We start from the raw sequence: 19,103 nt of genomic DNA, 5'->3' as shown, positions 1-19,103 counted from the left end.
AGCCAGAAAGTTGAAGCAGTTTCCTAGGCAACTAGGTACCCTCAAGCCTTTGAGTTGCCCCACCTATACAGGCTGGCCATTGGACCTGCTTGAACAGGAAGAACTAGAAAAGAGCTTTCTGTTGCAGCTGAGGCTTTCATGAGAACAAGGTCTTCCTGAGCACTGGTGTGTTTCTGTCAGTCCTTTGGTGCAGGCTTCAGGATTGTGCCTTGATGCTAATTCCTGTTTTGTCCTCAGCTTTGATACCTGATTAGTTCCTTGTCTTTGACCTCCTGGCTCATCTTCAATCACTGTCTGCATTTCGGCCAGGACAGATGTTTAGCAGCTGAAAGATTTGTTTTTGTGTATAGAAGAAACTAGGATATGAAGGTCATCTAGTGTAGGGAGGTTTTAGGGCCTACTGTATTCCCTAGACATTAGACCCGAAGCCAGAATTTAGACCTTTGACACTTAGTCTGCAGTTATTACCGAGGAGCATGGCCTCACTGTCATTTTATGTATACCCTTTGCACCTTGACTGTGAAATCTCCCAAGTGGTTTGGAAAAGTTTGCAAAGCGAGAGCTTTGCCCTGCAAGGCAAGAAAGCTGCTGGGTGTTTCTGACCTGTGCTTACATGAATCTATAAGAAGGCATTCTTGCCAATTATACACAGCAGTATGAGACCTCTAGAAAATGCAAATGACTTCCTCTGTACCTGATCTCTCACAGAATCAATCCATCCAAGGCACATCCTTAATCGGCTTACTTTGGGCCCTGCCTGAGGCACTACAAACCACTGGTATACCTACTCACACTCCAGCAATGTAACTCGCTGCAATGTAACTAGCATGCACTAGCTACCCAGGGTAGTGCATGCCTTGCACATAGGGGGCTGAGCAAGGTAACCGTAGGGTGGGGCAGGGCATGCCAGAATCCCAGTGCCTTGAGTCACATTCCGCTCTGGCGCTCTGCAGGCCTGCGTTACTTTTTTGAGCAATGAGGAGCCTTCAGGGAGTCCACCTGCTGCTTCCCCTTCAGCTGTAGGGCGACTGAGGGAGAGGCAGTGGGCAGACGCAAGCCCCATACTGCCCTTTTGGGCAGCGTGGAGCCTGCAGGTGCCTGAGCCACTGCATCACTCCCAGGAGACATGCGTGGCTTAGGCACACTGTGGGCCCTGTGGTAAGTGCCGCCCACTGCCCTCCCTGCGCTACGCCTTTGTGACACTCACTAGCATCCATCAGAGTTAGGAACTTGCACTCCAACTATGCACATGGAGGAGCATGTGCACAGCATACTCTTTTGTACTCAGCATCTATGGCAGGGAGATTTGGATGTCGCTGGTACTCTAGGTACCTTGTTTCTGGGGGAAACCCCTCCACTGTGGTCACCAACCTCATAAGCTACTGGTATGTTCACTTCTGAATCCTGGTCTGCACAAGGCTAGCCTCAGGTCAAACTAGGTTCTATTCCTAGCTTTGTCTCCCTTCTTATTTCCTCTGTCTCAATGTTCCTGACCAACTCATAAGGCTTGGAACTCTACAATTCCATGATTCTATGATTCTGTTACATTGTTTCAAGCAAATATCCCCCTATTTTCCAGTTCATTTCTGCATCACTTTCCATATCACAAGAAGTCTGATATTCTGGTGAAGTGGGTTTCATTGCATAACCTGATTCTGGCAGAGTGTGATTGAATCCTACCCAAAAAAGTGACACTCTGGAAATGCCCTGTGTTAATACTTGCCAGTACCCTAATACATCTAAGACTTCATTTGTTTTCTGTGCAACTGTAACAAATTGGTAGCTCACAATAACTTTAAAATTGACTGTGAAGTGCACATTGGATAAAATACCTGAGGACTGACCGTAAAATCAATCGTGAAGTTTGGAATTATTCCTCTAATTTTATTTTGGCCCTGCCAGTGAAATTTCAACAAATGCACTTGGAAGAAGAAATAAAGGAGTTCTATATAGCTCCATATGCTCTTCTTGCCATTGTCAGCTTTTTTACACCATTGACTTTCATGATGCTGACCTATGTGAGCTCTTGACAAATGCCAGTGATGACTGGAATGGACATCTGCAGTATCAGATCTAGAAGCTCTTACTTGTACATTCAGGTCAGAGGATTTGAGCTGTTGGTCGGAAAGTGGAAGAGGTTTTAATCTTTTCCATCTGAATGACCATTCACTCAAGGTGAATCTAGAGTCTCCATTCCAATTAAAGCATTTTATTTTTAGAAATATGTTTCCCCCACAAACTTATCCATTTGTTTTATTAATAAATATGGTAAATACTGAAGATAAACACTCTGAGTGTATGAGGGAGAAATCACAGCAAAGAAAGCACCAGAAAGATCTGGAACCTACTTGCTAGGGCAGGGATAGCCAACATGGTGCCCTCCTGAGTTAGCGCAGTTATTTCCATTTTACAATAGTCTAGAATAGACTATGTGTTTGCCCAGGCACACGATCTGCGTAACACTTTTGTTGTTGTTATTTAGTCATTTAGTCGTGTCCGACTCTTCGTGACCCCATGGACCAGAGCACGCCAGGCCCTCCTGTCTTTCGCTGCCTTCCGCAGTTTGGTCAAACTCATGTTTGTAGCTCTCGAAGCTGCGTAACACTAAGGATTTGTTAAAGCTGAAGTGGTTTTTTTCTTGTAGGCATGACTTTGGTCATGAAGGCTGCAGCACAATAACGTTATCAAATGCACTTGACCTAAGGTCATTGCCCCTCAGGAGGACAGTGACTCAAATGAGATGGACACTTTTACAATGCACACGAAGTCTCTAAGTGAGGATGGGGGCCTATCTTACCTAAGTTAGAATTCTGTCTGATCTGTATGTTTTTGTTTTTGTTCATACTAATAAAAGTAGATAATGAGAACTTAAAATACATTGAACATAATATTTGGCAGGAGCGAAACTAGGCTTCCCGCCCACCTGGGTCAAAACCCAGTTTGGCACCCCCCACACACATTTGTGTACACACACACACACACACAGGCTGCAAGCCTCAATGGTGCCCCTATGGAGGCTTAACCAGGGGCAGAAAAACATGGCTAGCCCCCCTGTAGCTACAGCTCTGTATTTGTTTTAAAGACAGACACAAAGTCACTCAGTGAGTGTTCTGTCTGCATGGGGCTTAAACAAGAGATTCCTCAACTCGAGGCCAACACACTACTCATTATGCCACACTGGCTCTCTGTAGACTTAACTATGTATCACAGTGTCCAGAGATTTAAGTGTCCCTCTTGCAGAATCACCTACCACCATGGGCCCTGTATTAGGCAGGCAGTGATGCAATCAGGCAATTCAGACTGGATTTAAGGGTCTTCCTTTCCCTCCCTCTTTATATGGTAATGTGCATTGCTTCCCTTACTTAAAATGTGATAAACTGGCCCTGCTGTGCTTGGGGGGCCCTCCTGCTCATTTTTCTCAATGGGGCTCCGGTCTTCTGCCCCACAATTCCTACCCCACAGGTACCACCCATAGGCAGAAGCTGCCTATTAAGGGCTGCAGCAGCAGCAGCTACTTCCGAGAGCTGCTTTTTCTCTGTTCCAGCTCAAAACTGCCCGTTAATCCTGTGAATCACGCGGCCCCGCCCCCTTTAATCAGCTTCTCCCCCACCCCGCCCACCTCGCTTTTCCTCGCCAATGTTTGTTGTCAGCCAAGCCTGTGTTTTGGCCATGATAGCCCTGCGACTCGAGGCATGTGGGGCTGCAGGAGGCCGGGGGCGGGGCTTCCGCCCTCCGCAGCCTCCTCTCTGACAGGGCAGATTATATGCTTCCTGCTCACTTTAGGGTAGAAAAGGAGCTGGTGACAAAGGTAATTAGCACCCCGTTCCCTCCGCCTGCCAAGTTGCTCTCAAGTGCCGGGAAGCACCATTGCCCAAGGAGCAGATTCCCCCACGCACTGCAATAGCGACAACAAGCTGCGGGGCTCAGACAGCCCTCCACTGCTCCTTTCCCTGCACGGCTTCCGTGGGGCTGGAGGGAAGGGTTTGTTTGTTTTTAAGTGAAGGGGAGATCATAGGCGGAAGTGTCGCGGATCCCATGCCTCTTATTTGCAAAAACGAGTCCCTCTCTCGCGCTTCCCTATCAGTCCGCAGCCTGCTTCTTTTCGGCTCTTATTTTTTCCAGACGAGGTGCAAAGAGACCCGTTTCTCTTCCTCTGTGTAGGGCTCTGGGGCAGAAGTCCAGTGAGCAGGGGGGCCCTGGGGTGCAGCCAGCCAGAATCACCACATTTCGAAGGAAGTCCAGTACTGTAATGCACACGACCGTCTAAAGCCGGCGTGGAAAACCACTAAATCCAGAGTTAACACGTTTACCGTCAAGCGCACTATTCCTAGTGAATCTTAAGCCCCTCCGAGCGCTCTGTAAACGAGTTAACTAAACCAGTGGGAGGAGACTGCGGGGGCGAGCCCCTAAGCTCCGCCCCTCGTCGTCACCCCTCTTGCCCTCCGCGGGCTGCTGTTTGAAGCCGGGCGTTTCCCTGCGTCCTTTTTAGAACGTTGATTTCTCCAGGGTTCCATGGGCAGCAGATGAGGTTCAATGTAAGCATAAAGCGATGCGTTCTGGAAAGCCTTCACATATGCAGTGGCAGGTCCTGAACTGGCAGTGATTTTCCAAGGAAAGATTTTGCGGTCATGGTTGCTAGCTCAATGAAAGCATTTACATCAAAGCTGAATGCACACCATTAAAGCACATTTAATGCTACAGTTCCCAGCGTTCTTAACAAACATCAACTCCCAATATTATTTGTGGGAGGGGGGGGAGTGCTTAAAATGTGTTTTAAGTGCGTGATGTGGGTGTAGTCTCAGTGTGCACAAGGCGGGGGGTGGGGTGGGTAAAGAGGCAAATTTAATGCGAAGGCTGTTAAAGAGAACTGGAAAAGGTGTAGGAAGGTATACACAAAAATAATGCAGGTTTAGAGGAAGAAGATATGAGTAGCATATAAGACTACTTAATAAAATGTGTTGTGTGAAGAAAAGAATGTATAGAGAGAATCATCTCCTTCACACAACTCATAATTTGATTAAGTTATCTCATAAGAATTCAGGGTTACCTGTGGAAATTGTCCAGCAATATATTCAATAAAGATTACTTATTATTTATTTATATTTATTATATTTATATACTGCCCTATACCCTGAGGTCTCAGGGCCATAAAGTACTTATGGAACAATTAAACCTATGGAATTCACACTCCTACAAGGTGTAGTGACAGCCATTAGGTTAGATGACTTTAAAATGTAATTAGACACACTCCTGTAGGATTGGTAGGTCTATCAATGACTTTTAGGCTTGATTGGGGGAGTTTAACTAAATATTGTACAAGCTGCTCAAAAGTGGGACAGATCAGCTCAGAAGGTGGTCAACTTTCTGTACAGGTTTTTTGTTCTTTATTTTTTTTTTAGCAGAGGCTGGATACTGTAGCAGCAGTTTTACTGCATGGAGGTTTGACTAGATGACATTTGAAGTACTTCCTGGCTCTATGGGTCTATGTTCAGAGGCAAAATAGCTATGAGAATCAATTGCTGGAGTTGCAAGATTATGACTGTAGACTTCATGCACTGTGTGTGGGCTAAGCAAAAGCTTCTGGGTGTCTACTATTTGAAGCAGGTTACTAGAGTAGATCCATTTTCACCAATCTGATGTCCTCCTGCTGTTTTGGGCTACAACTTCCATCAGTTCCACTCAGCACAGCTGAGCTGATGGGAATTGTAGTCCAAAACATCTGGAAAGCACCATGTTGGCAAAGCCTAGGCTGGATGGCGCCTGATCAGCATTGCTCTTCTTTTGTTTTAGTTCACACTGAGCCTCATTCCAAGTTTAGGAAGTATGATTTTAGAAAGGTATGCCCTGACACAGGCTGAAAAACGCAACACTGGCCCACAAGCAAGGAATAAAGTACTGAAAAGAAACCAGTTACTTTGGCTATTTTGGTTGCCTGTTCTGTTCTATCTCCAGACATTGTCAACACATCCCATAAGATCTGACCTTGTCTTTGCAAACAGCTACAGCTGGACTCTTTCTCAATGAGTTTGTATCTTCATTTTGCAGCAGAAAGGTTTCCTTTCTCATGGCCTAGCCTAGCTCTGCTCGGTTAAATTGTGAATTGCTGACGTTGCTGTCCCGTAATCCTGCTGCTTAGGTATAGCTGCTCTGCCTCCTGCTGAAACTGGCCACATCTATCATTCTAGAAGGGGAAGCAGCACCTGGAAGTGTTGTGACATAAACAGGAGGGAAAGCTGGAAGGGAGAAAAAGGAGGTGGCTTGACGGACTGGTGGGAATGGGGCAACAGGCCTGATGTGTCTATGACTCTCCTTTTTGCTTGCCAAAGAGGCATTCTGCTACTGATGTCCTAAGGCAATCTTTTTGTGGACAATTGGAGCCCCTGAAGTCCTGAACGCATGTTAATGATAGTGTGTGCTGATCTTTATATGTGAACGCAGCTGGGTGTATTTTGCTTCCCTTTGTCTAAGGAAACAAGGAAACTGTTATGAGAAATACAGTACTTCTAACAGCGTGTTGCAAACACTCCTACTTTCATAAGAGGCATATGGCAGATAGTCTTTCTTCTGACTAAACTGTGGAGCCACAGCCTCTTTTCTCTCTCTCTCTCTCTCTCTCTCTTTCTTTCTTTCTTTCTTTCTTTCTTTCTGTGGCTTTCGACATAGCTGCTGCTTTAAGGACTCTTCAAATCACAGGCCAAAGAAGATGACATATGAGAGCTGTAGCTGTGCCTTTCTGAACACAAATTGCCAACTTGGTGGTCTTGGGGCAGTTTCAGACCCTAGATTGGGGGTCAGGTTTCTTATTATTATTTTAAAAAATGGTTCCAATTCAGACTGGGCTTCTTGCACTGACAACTTGTATAGGAAGAAAGCTCCCATTAAAATGAATGGGAAGTCCTTCACTACACACACACACATGTCCTTTTCTGCTCTCCCCTTTGTAGGATATTGAAAATCTTTTGCACCATCCAGAGGGAAATATTGCTAATGTGAACATATTAATTTATTTAAATTCATGCCAACTGAAAATGAAATGATTGCTTTATTTTGCAGCCCAGCCTCAATATGCTCACCTGCTAGGAAAACATATTTAATCCAATACTGCCATAATAAGAGCTGGTGCCAAATGTTTCCATCACTGGGAATGGAGGAGAGAGTGCACTGGCAGCAGCACCCCTAGACTCTTCTGTTTCCCTGCATGGGCCAGCTCAGAATGGATTTCCCATAGACATTTCCAGCAAGAATTTAAGGTCTTGGGTATTCCATTTAAATCAGTAGGAAGACATTTTAAACCAGGAAGGTTGCAAGTTCAATGCATACTTGTTCGTTTGTTTGATTTTAGGCCAGTTTGAGTCTGATATGCTACTGTAAGGAGGAATGAAAAAGAACCCATTAGAGATGGCCATTTCTTCGGGTAAGTTTTTGTTTCTTTCTAATTTAACTTGCATTTCCTCCATTATCTCAAAAAGGCACCTCTGTTGAGGTTTCAGCCATCTGCACATTTATTTACATTTAATGGATTAATTAAATCAATTAATTGGCTAAATTAATTAAAGCAGTCTTTTAACTGGCTGTCAGGCCTTATACACATAAGTCTAATATTCATTTTATCCTTAGTCATCTATCTGCGCTTCTACTTTCCCAAATCTCTTACAAATATGCCTGGCCTTTCCAGTCATATTGCTCACACAGGGACAACATCCGCTGGGTAAGTGCAAAGTGCTATGTTGGAATAAAAGCTCCGACATCTCCCAGTTTTCATGCTTCAAGCTCTGCCCTGTCTAGAGGTTATACATTCAAAGAAAACGATTTTTCGGGAAACCTACTTTTCATAATATCCACAGCAACATTGCCCCACCCCCCACCAAAATTGGTGTTGGGAACTCAGCTCTCTCTAACATCATGATGAAAACACAACTTTGGAGGGAGCTAAAGAAAGGAGAGGGGAAGACACCCAAAGTGCAGCCTTGTCTCCCAAGAAGGACCATGCCTTCTTCTCTCTGCTAGTGGCAATGTATTAGTGAGACAGTCCAGAGGCTGGTACAGCAAAGAGAGACTTGCCATACATTGAACATCTTATTCACTATGGAAAGGATGTGCAAAATGGCAGTGCATTTGGGTGATTGTTTGAAGGAGGACTTAGGAAGGAGGACTTCAGGGTGGCTTTTGTGGGGTGGGTGCTTCTCAAGCATGCAAATGTTTCATGCCAGGGGTTGGACCGTGGCATGGTGGGTGGGAAGCAGTCCTGCAAACCGGGCAACAGAGATGGAAAAGATGGGTATGCTTGACTGCCCAAACATGATATTTCTTGACATTTGATCTGTTGAGTTCCTGAGCATACAGCATGGTGCATGTGGCTTGCTGAAGCCGGGAGATGTACACGGCTCAAACTGGCTCAGTTTGCAACACAGTAATACACAAACCTGGGCCCAGCCTTTTCAATATAATCAAGTCAGGTCAAGAGAGGCTGATGCTCAAAATCAATGGAAGAATAGTGAACGCATAATAAAGGCAATGGTGTCCAGTGGCTGTCTTGAGTCCTGCCTCTTTTGCATTAGACTCCATGGTAAACAAAGGAAATGGTGAACCACAGCAGGTAGAAAAATGCAACTTGGAATCATAATTTCTTCTCTGTCAAACTTTCCTTTTCTACTCTAGGGCACTGTTGTAAAGGAAACCCCTGGGGAAACAGGTTAAATAAATTGGTGGGTTTTATAATGTCCCCCAAACTCTCCTACTTGGTGGGAAGCAGCAGCAGCAGCCGCTTGCAGTATTGGTGTGTCTGACCAAGCACTAGGAGCAATCTAAATGCTCCCCCTGCTGGACATTTTGGGGAAGTTCTCAAGGAGTCATGGACATTTGAATCAATCCTTTCAAGTGATCCTGGCTGTTCGCAGAACAGTAATTTATTGGATATTTACACTCCGACTGAAAATCTGAAATGGAGTACCTGTGGATGTGTTTTGCAGTGAATGAGCAGATCCAGCACCATCATCAGATTCAGTTGTAATAGAAGGGGAATGTAATGTAGTGCCCCAAAACAACCAAATTGTTCTCTAGAAGGACTGTGTGAACTCGACAACTCCAGGTGCAGACTTTTTGGTACTGGGCACGGAATTTATCATCTTGAGAATGTGTCAACTTCAGCTGTTATAATAAAGCCCACATGGCTGGAAAACAACATAGCTACAATGACGGCCACGCCCATAGTGTGCATGTCCACTTCCTATGAAGTTCATAACATTGTGTGCAAACAACGTTCTCATGGTATTGCTCAGAGAAGAAGCCCATGGCAATGATGTGGGTGCCATAATGATGTCACAGAACTCAGCCCAGGCCCTTTCCCACACACAATAAACAAGCACCCTGCCAAGCAGGACCCAGAGTGCCTCATTGCTTCAAGGTTTCTGTGTCTTATTTGTTAGGAGGGTAGCAACAGATAAGTTGACAGTAGGAAGGAGAAGCTGGTGTGGTCTGAAGAGCTTGTGCCTGCTGATGGGACTTTTACCCTCACCTAATTATCAGGTGGGCTTTGGATGTCTGCATATGTTTGGCTATATGGATTGCTGGATCTCTCCTTACATACGCAATAGGGGTGGGGGGGTTTTGGGAGGGTGAATATCAGTGCAAATATACTAAGAGAAAAAACAAGAAGGGTTGGTAGATATGGTGTGGGCCAGGGCAAGGTAGAGATCCTGAAAATTGAGATGTATGGAGAGTAGCATCTTTGGATCACCTTGCGGCCATTGCTGAATTCTGCATTCAGGACATCTGCCCTGGAGAAACCCTTTGAATTTCTCCTGGAAATGGAGGATTACCATAATGACACGGGCCATCCACTCTCTTCCACTGCTGAGTCAGCCGGCAAAGCAAGGAGGGCTACGCAATGCACACCGTGCAGACTGCAGCAAGATGTGACATGGCTCTGTATCTCCCTGCGGTAGCTCCTGCGGGCAGTTTTCATGAGCAGCTTAGACCCAGGATGCTCTCTGGGCCTGCAGGAGAAATTCAAAGGGTGCCACTCTGCAAGCAGGCTGCTGGAGAGACGGATGCCACAGAGATAAGAAGGGGGGATCTATCTTTAAAAAACCCCACATTTCAATGGACTCTGTTGGCAATGGGCAGTTTCCAACGCCCTTGTTTTGTTAGCGCAACGTAATTACACACACCCGTTCCTCTCTTGCACCTTCCCCAAATCTGCTCCTGAGGGTTGGGGGAATCCTTGTGCTCGTGGGAAAAGAGACATACTGCTACTTTGGATGAACACTCTAGAATTTGGACCATCAGTGATCGTCTGAGCCAGCAAACCTCTGGGATGACCTAGTAGAACAGATGACACTTCCTGGAATGATAAGGTAGAAGGGCAGCAGGTGTAAGAAAGCATAATGGAAAGTCTACACTAATATCTCCGTAGATTGTCACAGTGTTTTTTGCGTGCCCAGATGGAGACCTCCAACCCCAAGAGCCACCCAGAAGAAATGAGAAACGCATGACAACGTGTTATGGGATTAAATTGGCCACAACTTTATTTAAACTTTCAGATGTAGGAAGACCTTGGCTTAGGCATTGGGTGTGTATCTCTCCCATATAACTCTCTTCCTCCCCCCCCCCCCCCCGCTCAGCTGTGCTTTACACCCTTGTTTGCTTGGCTAGAATGTGTCCTTGAACTCTAATAATGCCTCTTTGGTTGCCTCTTGGGTGGAAGCTAGAGAGGGGTGTGCGTGAGTGTGTACAGAAACTAGCCTACTCTTCAAAGGTAATATTCATATTATTGCTCCAATGAATGTGCATATTCATTGCTCCAGCTGTCCACCTCCAGCATGCAGTCCCCAGAAGGTTGTCCAGAAGGGCTTGTGACTCTCGGGATGAAAATAGCCTCCCACCCTGGTCCTAATGAGCAGATGCCTTCAGAAAATGGTGTTTCGAAGCCCTGCTGCCCTCAGTAGCCCCTCAGTAAGATAGTCTTCCCTTCCTTTCACTGTCCCTGGTTCTTGGTAGACGCCAGCCTGAACCAGATCTGTCAATTTCACATAATTAATTTGAGAATTAGATTGCCAAGGCTGGCGGGGGGGGGGGGAGAGAGAATGGGCCATTTGCAACCCTGAGGATCAAGGCCAGTTTGACTGTTTCACCCCTCAGATGCCTCCTCAGTGTGACAAGCAGCCCTGGCTCCCACAGGCTCTAGCAGTGCCCAAGGCATGATTTCAGCCTCCTTGCTCATTCCGCACACAGCCCTTCCTTGCTCCCTGCTCTCCTGGTGACCTGAGGAAGATGAGGCCTGGAGCAGCCCCTTCTTTTATTCTGATTCATCTCCATATTCATGCTTTTGCCCTTAAGTCTGCATTTTTTTAATCCATCTGATTAATGAGAGCAGATATTCAGCATTTGATTTGATTATCCTCTGTTGAGTCCCATAGCATCTGGCATCAAGAGACACCCCTGGCACGACCCATTTCCATAATGGGTGCTTCTGTCTGCCTGCACTTCCCACTCTGCCCTTGGCTTCAGGAAAGGAGTTTGATGTGAGGGATCAGTTGTCCTGGATGTACCCTGTGAAAGCAAAAGGGGAAGGCATGCTGTAAATCTGGTCTCCTTATTGTTGTACAGTGTGTGAGATAATCCCATATGACATGAGACACATGGAGCATGAAAGAATGAGGACAACTTCCTTCAATGCCCAAATTGCCCAATTACATTGTGACGGATCAGCGGAGGAAAGGGAGGAGACTTTCCCTACTGGCAGACCTCTTCTATTTTTGCAAATGTTTCCTAAAAAAAGAATCACAATGCACTGTCACCACTGCCTAAACCTACCTGGGGGGGGGGGGGAATTCCCAGCTGCATGGGGTATTTCTAGGACCTGCTGAAGTGGACCCTTCCCTTCCAGCCCAGCTCTAGGAAAATATTAAAAAGGTGCTTTTGATTTATTTCACCAAAGCCCATGGCATAAACATAAAACCTTACAGGAACTTTAAACACATCCTTAGAACACAAAGGGGCAAGTTCTGTGTGCCCTCTTAGAACACGGGAAATATATTAGTGAGAAATTTTGTTTTAAACCCAGGAAGGCAAATATCCCAAGTATTAAAGAAGAAGAACTTTGTTTGGTAAAAGGGAGAAAAGGAGGAAAAATAGAAAAGGCAACTATCTCACATACATACTTGCAAATGAAAATTTAAAGTCTTTCTAACTTAACTAGAAGCTTGCTACCTGCTTGAACAGAGTCCTGGATTTCAGAGCATGTGCAGAGATTACTGCAGATTTCTTAGCGAAGGCATATTTGGTCACTTGGTGGGATGGTTCCAAAATACAAAGATTACAGGTGAATTCTAACATTTTTATGTGAATCTGAGACAAGTAAAAGCTATCCTCTTTGTGGAGATGGACTGTTGCTTGCTCTGTCTGTGATGTTGATGGTCTATGTGGTCAAACAGAAATGTATTTAGAGTCTAGATCTACCTTTCTTCAGATAATGATGCTTCAGATGTTGAGAGGAAGAATGGAATCAAAGTAGCACCCCAAAGAGAAAATGTTGCAGTAATGGGGACTTCAATTACCCTGACATAGACTGGTGACATATGTGCATCGCTTATGACAAAGAGGTAAATTTCCTAGATGTCCTCCAATACTGTGCTCTAGAACAGCCAAATGGAACGGCCTCCCTGGATTTAACCTCAAGTGGCATCCAGGACCTTGTGCGAGATGCAAGGGTTGTTGAAACAACTGGGTGAAATGACCACAGTGCTATTAAATTAAAAATACATGTAGACAGCCCTTGCCAAGAAAATCCAACATGGTCACATTGGATTTCAGAAGAGGAAACTTCCCCCCAAACAAGAAGATTGGTAAAAAGGAAGTTCAAAGGTGAAGTCAAAAGAGCAGGGCATATATATATATATATGTGTGTGTGTGTGTGTGTGTGTGTGTGTGTGTGTTTTAAATAAATAAAAATAAAAAGTGTCTTCCATCAGGTCTGTTACAAGCTGATTAGCATTTTGCTACAGAAACCTCCGTTTTAGTTGGCAAATATCATTTTTAGAGGCATAGAGCTACCTGTCTCGAGTGGGTGAACCCAGTGGATGCAAGGGGGACAGATCCCTCTTCTAGTTGGCACTGTGCTGCATGTTGCCACTGTGTGAAGGGTCTGCCTCCATTTTTGAGAATATAACTACCAAACCAGCTGGTAGAGATAATATCTGAGAGAGAGAGAGAGAGACTGTCACGCCAGTGCTGGCTCTTGCAACCCCAATTGCCCTGCCATGTGTAATCTGATAGGTGGTTCAGAGAGACCAACAGATCTGCGAGCTGCAATTGACTTATGGCTGCAGGCATCTCTATAAACAGCTTCCATCTCTGCCCCAAAATAACCCCACGTGAATTGCGTCACAAGGCTAAGGTTTCTGGCTGCTTGCAGCGAGACATTAAGTCAACGCATGGAGTCTGATTTTCAGTCACAGTTGGGCGGCAAGCGGGGGGGGGGAGGCTGGAACTGTGCGTACAAAAACCACTTCTGCTGGTAGCAGCAATTTTGTTCCCGTTGGCACAAGCTGATTAAAAAACTCCAAAATCTGAAAGTTGAACAATTAGTGCCGCCAGGGCTGAGCTCAGTTACAATTCAGAACTTTGCTCCAACGTGCCAGGAAAATCAAGCACTCTGTTGTGCAAGGACATGCAGGTGGCTGTGGCTCTGTAGCCTGCCAGGTGACCTTCATTCATGAGCAGGGCCGCTCCATTATGGCTTGTCCCTTTCTGCTCAGTGATACCCAGTTGACCCTTTGAGAGAATCTAGGGGAAGATCAATCCGCAAGAGTCAGAGCACGACCAGGTGCCCAGCTGCATCACTCAGCCATTTGCACAATTTTACTCCCATTCCTTGGTGATGGAGAGCAGACGAAGGCAGTGAGATACTACTACAAGTTCCATCCACGTTGTCAAGCGAGTTCCATGGTGGAGCCAGGTTGGTCAAGTGGACGAGCCTGGCAGGTCTGGAGGCAGAGCTTGGGAGAGCCTGGTGGCTCAGGAGGCAGAGCCCACAGAAAATGCTCAGTTCATTTGGTGTACTGCACATGCTTACATGTCCCTTTGCCGCCAACTAACACAACCCACACATATTGCACCTCGCTCCCTGATCAAAACTATCCATATATTGCCTGTGCCTAGGATTAGGAGAGAGGTTTGGCTCAGTTTGCATTTGAAGGTGAACTTATTCAATACATGCTTTCTGAAACAATATGCAACTGTCCCTCACAATTTGCATTTCTCTGAATTTTGCAGTGCACCTTTCCAACCAAGCAATGTGTCCATTTACTAGCATAAAATGTGCCTTAGAAATGCATATGTTGGTAAAAATAATATACCCCAAAATTAATTACGTTCTGGAAAATTGCTTGCAAAAATTTGTATGTTAGGCAAAGTTGCATACAAATATATGTATAATAGGAGAAATTCACCCCAAAATGCTGATGAATTTGCATGAGGAATTTAAAAATCATCATCATCAAACTGATGTGGAAATGTGGAGAACCAAATTTAAGATTGGAAAAAAGAGAAATTGAGAGAAACTGAAATGAACAGATTCGCCCATCCTTACACGTGTCACTGTCAGAAAGCAAGCAATTGCCTATGAACAGAGCAGGAACATCCTGAGAAGAAGACTACAGTTTGTGTCACACATGCTATGTCTTATATGCTCAAGGAATAAAGGGTATGTCCTGCTTTTCTTGTGCTATAGCTTAAGGTTGCCCCTCCAGACAGCAACAGTGCATCAAAGCTGGGGAAGTAGCGCATAAGAACTAATAAAGCAGAATGATGTGTAGATGCTCCAACGTAAATCTATCACTAATGAAGTTTTATTGCACCAGTGGCATGTTGCAGTCTGCAGGAGCCCCTTCTGTTCCCACCCGTTTGTCATGATGTGTCATCCTCCGATTGGCTGTTGTTCTGTGAGTTTTTGTTTACAAGCCGGCCAGACTGACATAGAGCTGCAAGGGAAAGAGGCAGCTGGGAGGAAACAGGTGGCAGAAGCAGCAACGAACACTTCCATTGATTACAGCATCTTTGGCTATAAAGCATCCTGAAGATGTGTCAGCAGCGGAAAGTTCCTTGAGCAACTAACAGGGGAATCCTAACCAAGAAAGAGCAGAGTGGTGCATCTGCCACCACTTCCCAAGCCCCGTCTTCTCTCACCAGCCAGGGCAAAATAAGGGGAGGCAGCCCACTTTTTGCTACACCAATCCTAGGCTGGCATATCTAAGGGGCTCGAGGATTGAATACCCCACCCCATCCCATTTGGGGACTTCCTGCTTCCTATTGCTGGGAGAAGAACTTCTAATAGTAGCTTGGGTGCAGCTGGGGCCTCTTTCATAGAAGAGACCACTCCCTCCAGTAATGGTCCTTTCAATTGGTGGGGGCTGGCAGAGAAGCAACATCGTGCCATCCTAACTCCTCCACCAACACAGCAGTAGGATTGCGCTCTAAAGGGTGAAAGCAAGTAGCACCTGAGCATGTTCCAAAATGGAAGTGTTCCGAGGGGAGTGTCCTGAGAATCTGGCCCCATTTGTCTCCCTGGGCCTGAGATTCCCATTTCCTCTGCTAGACATAATGTAGCATTTCCTGCCAGAACCAAGTTTTGAGAACAAATGGAGGCCGTTCTACTGATCACTCTTGCTTAAAAGAGTGTCGAGTACACTGCAGAACAAGTTTAATTTATATCCTATAGTATCTAAATGTGTCAGATAAGCCAGATGAAGATGTCTGAATGTGTCAGTTGAGGGAATTAGCAGGCCCAAGGCGCTATTACCCTGTGAGGCAGGAAATAGTGGACAATATTACCCAATTCCTGCCTGAGTTGGCACATCCAGTCATCTTTATCTGGCTTAATGAACTGCAGTGCAGGCAGCGTCTCAAGGAAGAGCGCTGAAGACATCTCCCTGTCCTGCTTTGCTCTGTGCGTAACAACAGATATAGCACACACAAGGAAAAATCAATACCAACTCTTAAAAGCAGCAGCAGCAAGTTTCTTTTTATAGAACACTGTCCCATTTGCAGTCTTCTTTTGTCCTGACCTAAAGCATCTTGTCTCCAGTTAAATTTCAAAGAGGACTGTTTGGACTAATACTTTTTAAAAGCAGAGGAGAAATGCAGAAATGGTAAAAGCAGCTGGTGGTCTGTGGTGGGTGTGTGGGTGGGTGCGTGTGCACGCACGCACGCACGCACGCACACACACACACACACATGTGTGTGCACTGGGATATTTCATGGGTGACATGGATCCCCACTCAGTAAAATCACTGCAAAATGAGGGCTACCCCACCTACCAGGAGACGATGCCAGATAAATCATACCTAGAGTGAAGGAGAGACTCTCCTTCCATTGTTTGTCTCTTTTAGGCTGCAACTGTATACCCACTTAGCAGGAAGCGAGTTCCTTTGAATTCAACAAAATGTACTTTTTGTAGACCTGCGTAGGACTGCGCTTTTAGGCATTTCATTTGCCCTGCTCTGCCCTTTCCCAACTCCTAAGGAAAATTAGGCTGCATATGCACCATGCATTTAAAGCGCGCACACCCAAAGAATCCTGAGAACTGCAGTTTGTTATGGGTGCTGGGAATTGTAGCTATGTGAATGGGTAAACTACGGTTCCTAGGATTTTTTAATTTCATTTTTTTGGGGAGGGGTGTGCTTTAAATAGGTGGTGTGTATACACAGCCTAAGTATGTAGGAAGAGAGATAAGGAGATATAAACAAGAAAGGTAGAAAGGCAGCCAGAAGCTTCTCTTTCAGGATGTGTGACTTGTGCCTCCTCCAGCATGGCTTCGCAGGCAGAATAGTCAAGAGGCTGTGCTGCTCACCCACAGTGGGGCTGCCCTCATGGGTGAATTTCTCTAGCCTGGATCTTAGTCACTGAATGTCACCATCCTCCAGAAGTCTGAAGGTTGATTTACTGAGATAAGTAGGATTATAACTCTACAGTGATTGCTTTGAGAGATCTGGACCTGCTGTCATTTCACAATAGATGATTAAGAACACCTTTAAACACTGTGGACATTGTTACTGCATGGCAGCAGATGAAAACAGAGCCAGTTTTGAATTCCATTTGTATTGTGAACATGGGAAGAAGGCGGGGAGATGGCAGTTTAAGCACAAGTTATATAAAGGGCTTCTACTGGGCTGTAAACCCCAGCAGAAGTCACAAGGGGGCAGCAACAGCAGAGAAACAGATTAAGATTGGTGGCAGGCAGCTGACTGTAAGAGAAATCTCCCACCTAGAGATATATTACAGGGAAAGCCTATCTATTCAGAAGCAAGTCAGTGGGGTTTGCTCCCAGGTAAATGGGGTTAGGATTGTACAGTTAGTAAGACTCCTTAGCCAAAGGAGGCAAGGGAAAGCATCAAAAGCCTACTGAATCTTCCTCTTGGGGTTACTATGAAGCATCGCAGGGAGGGAGAAAAGTTCAAGTCCAAAGCTTCATAAGATAACATCAGTCACAGTAGCTTGGGTAAGATGATGATGATGATGATGATTATGCTGCTCTACAAGATTGACCAAACTGGAAGCTTCTGACAAAATGTGAATATGTTCACACTTTCATTTCTTTGAATCAAAAAGTAGAGACAGCATAAAATGTTTTGTATGTGGCTTTGGCTCTCCTTTAAAGTGGAAATGTGAATTTCTCATTTTCAATAAAACGTAACACACACACACACACACCCTCCCTGCTTCACCTTCAGCTCTCAATGAAAATTGAGGTTTACTAGAAATGTTTAAATACAATAACACTTTTTAAAGCAGCACAGCAACAACAACATCATCAAGCCTGCCATTCTTTCCCCAATGCTTGACCACCATAAATGCACAACTTCTGTTCTTTGTCGGACAGGCAGAGGTTCCAATCTCTATTGGGTAATTTGAGGGAAATGTCCTCATGAACAGTGGATGAAAAGTAAAATAAAGCACTAGTGTAAACAAGCCAGCATTATTAGGCCACAAAAAGCCAACAGCTGATCTAGCATTGGTGTTAATTGTATCATCTGTTACCCAAATACCTATTTATTCATTATTTAGAGCATTTCTTTTTCCTGAAAAGACTCCCAGAGAGGGACTCGAAAAATTAATAATAAGACAGTCTCTGCCTTCAGGTTGCCCACCTTTGCTTTACAACTTCAAAAATATCGAGGGCATGTACAGGTTTGCCCAAAATGGACTGGAGAACTAACCTCTGAGGCTTCGTAGGCTTAATTAGACCCTTGGACTGTAGGTTCCCCATCACTGCTGTAAATCCTACAAAGAAAGTGTCTCATCAGCCACATAGCTACAGGGAACCTAATTATTAGAGCTGGGGGATTATGTATTTTCACACATACAATAAACCTTTGTGGCCTTCCTGTTCCGTACCCTTCCCTTGAAATCATTTTGTGCCACCAGCCAATGTCTCTGCCACCTGCTGATGTCTGGTAACAAGAAAAATGTGATTTCTTCTGCCAGAAATAAGCTGACATGGGGTTCCTGAGCTTTCTAGCAGGGAAGATGAAGAAGCCTGATGGGAAAAGTAACCACAGAGTTGGTGTGTGTGTGTGTGTGTGTGTGTGTGTGTGTGTGCATGCATGTGCACGCACACAGAAGACATGATCAAATTACCGGCAGATATGATCTGAAGTAAAACTGGCAGTTGGAGTGTCTCAGAGAGTGAGTGAGTCAGTCAGTCAGTCAGTGTCACTGGTACTGTGGCCCCAGTGGCCAGGCAAGAGCTATTTCAATGTGCTTTTGCTTCAGCTCCAGCTTCCACTGAATAATGCAATAGGCATACATCAGTTTGAGCTGGCTGGGTTGTCCTAAGGAAGCCTGGAGGGTTTGTGCCCCTCCCATTCCCTGCTCACGACAGCTTTAGACGTGACTTGAAGGAGGATGACTGGCAAGCAGGCTCCTCCTTAAGTGAAGGTCAGTGCAGGCTAAAGAATGCTCCCGGGAACGATCAGAGAGCAAGCCTCGTGCTTGTGCTGCCCTTCAAATGGATGTCAACGTGTTGTCAGGACATATTGCAAATACAGTACAGCCTTGCCTCTTAGCACAGAAACCAGGTGAAGGTGGCATTTTCAGCAGTGACA

The 19,103-nt window shown here is 45.3% G+C and overlaps 1 long non-coding RNA gene across 2 annotated transcripts in view; it reads left to right on the top strand.

Moving 5' to 3' along the window:
• The window catches only part of LOC310825959, a 79,841-nt gene that overhangs the window by 37,862 nt on the left and 22,876 nt on the right, over positions 1-19,103 (top strand). The window contains exon 2 of one of the 2 annotated variants that reach the window (XR_014555583.1): positions 7,343-7,424. This is a non-coding gene — a long non-coding RNA (uncharacterized lncRNA). Of the gene's footprint in view, positions 1-7,342; positions 7,425-16,331; positions 17,498-19,103 lie in introns of those variants that run through there. The other variant, XR_014555580.1, reaches the window with a different exon arrangement.

The sequence above is a fragment of the Podarcis gaigeae genome (genome assembly GCF_964106915.1).
Source record: "Podarcis gaigeae genome assembly, chromosome: 1".
NCBI classification, from domain to species: domain Eukaryota; kingdom Metazoa; phylum Chordata; class Lepidosauria; order Squamata; family Lacertidae; genus Podarcis; species Podarcis gaigeae.
This window is presented reverse-complemented; position numbering and strand designations above follow the sequence as displayed.